The 2,031-nt window shown below is 37.7% G+C and overlaps 1 non-coding gene across 1 annotated transcript; it reads right to left on the bottom strand.

Moving 5' to 3' along the window:
• Positions 1–1,667: 1,667 nt before the first annotated feature.
• LOC141635317 (small nucleolar RNA R71) lies at positions 1,668–1,774 on the bottom strand. Its single transcript, XR_012540014.1, has one exon. It is a non-coding gene; the product is annotated as a small nucleolar RNA R71 (small nucleolar RNA).
• Between the last annotated feature and the right edge of the window lie 257 nt (positions 1,775–2,031).

The following is a 2,031-nucleotide window of genomic DNA, read 5'->3' as shown; positions in this document are numbered from 1 at the left end:
TATATATACTTAAAAGATGAACTTTTCGAGCGATTTCATTGACTACTTAAAAAAATAACTTTTCGAGCGATTTTATTGGCTACAAATTTTGTTCAATAAAATTATCCAACTAATTTGTTTCATAAAATATTCCCAAATTCCTTATCAAATTTGCTAAGCACATATAATTTCTTAATTAAGCGGAAAATATGATAAACAAAATGGGTAATTAAAGGGGATGAATTTAGGTTGTTAACACTTTAGTGTGGGTGATTATGTGGTTTCTACTCTCATGCATATGAAGTGTTTGTAGAAATGTTTGAATGAAAGTTGGAACATTTCCTTGACATGTTTGGCTTATCTTGGTGCATTATGCTATTGGATGGTCTTAGAAGTGTTTATTGAGATTTTTGAATGAAAGTTGGGACACTTCCTTGACATATTTGGTCCATGTTCGTGCCTTTGCTGTTAGATAGTCTTTATGCTTTGTTTGTAGCAAGTTCACCTTAATCAAGTGACAACTTATTGAGGAACTTAAGGTGACTAAGAAATTAGTCTTAAACCCTTGACCACTATCGTCACGCGTCTGTTGTTGGACCTTGTTTCTCCCCCTAATTACCCTTTGTGAACCCAAAGACCTTAGATTTCCTTCATTAATTAGAAACAATTTCATTTATTTAGTTTAATTTTATATCTTATTTGCATCTTAGTTTACAATTAATCAACCTTACTTTTAGTTAGGATTCAAACCGACTAAGTAGACACTCCCGCCATCTTTGTGTTCGACCCCGATTAAATACTACTTTTTAATTGGGTTTTATAAATTACTTTTGATTCGGAAATGACGAAAAATCCGGCAATCAAAATGGCGCCGTTGCCGGGGATAGCGTTAGATTATGCTTAGTTAGTAAAAGTTTCTAGCTTTAGGCTTTACTTCTTGTTTGCTTGTTTGAGTAGTTACTTGTTTTTTTTTTTTTTTGTAAAGTGTGTATGATTTTTGCGTTACCCTAGTGTGTAAAAAGCACTAGGAGTCTTACGGTTTGTCAAGTTGCATGCCTAGGAGGAACCACCAAGCTTTTCTCTTTGACTCCGATCCCGAAAGGCTTTTTAGAGCCTTAAGGAATAAGACCATTGGAAGGGTTAGAACCTCTTCTCAAGCAACCATAAACCAAGAAAATTCACCCATCCAACCTCTCATTGAAAACACAACATAACAACAACCAAACAACACCATTGATCCTCTACTATAAAATCCTTTCCACAATTTCCAACTCCCAAATACTCCACCTCAAACACCCCCTCATATACCAAACCCACCACCATAAATGGATTTACGTGATCACAGTCGCCCTAACCATAATTATGCTTGTAATCCAATTAATTTCGGCATCTTGGCTCCAAACAATTTCAAGATGCATCTTGCCCAAGTGGGCTTGATCGAAAAGGATTTTTTCGTTGGGCATATTGATGAAGATGCTCATGCCCACCTAAGGAAGTTCAAGAACAAGGTGGCCATGATGAAAAAGAATGGAGTGTCCGAAGAAACTTTAAGATTGATGTTATTCCCATTTTCTGTAACGGACAAGGCTGATCGTTTGTTAAATGTGCACCCTCCGAGCACATTCACTACATGGGATGCCTTAGCCAAGCCATTCCTAGCAAAGTATTACCCGTCATCGAAGACCGCCATGCTCCAAAACGAGATCCATGCATTCCAACAAGAGGATGGAAAGTCCTTTGGAGAAGCATGGGATAGGTACCAAGACTTGATTGCTAGTTGTCCTCACCATGGAATACCAGCTTGGTATATCACTCAAACATTTTTCCAAACTCTATTGCCAAGAACAAAAGAAATGGTGAATTCTTCTGTGGGAGGGGGATTCGATCATTTGGGTGATGAAGAGGGCACGACTCCAATCAAGAAAATGGTAGACTCTGAGGCAAACTATGGCACAAGAGGGAATATCTTGAGAAGAAGTAAGCACCCTCCCGAATTCTTAGTGAATGTGGAGACTAATGCTAAGCTTGATATGCTCAACAAGAAGTTTGATG

This window comes from Silene latifolia, chromosome Y (genome assembly GCF_048544455.1).
Source record: "Silene latifolia isolate original U9 population chromosome Y, ASM4854445v1, whole genome shotgun sequence".
Taxonomy (NCBI): domain Eukaryota; kingdom Viridiplantae; phylum Streptophyta; class Magnoliopsida; order Caryophyllales; family Caryophyllaceae; genus Silene; species Silene latifolia.
Note: the sequence above shows the minus strand (reverse complement) of the source record. Positions and strands in the feature narration are given on the sequence as shown.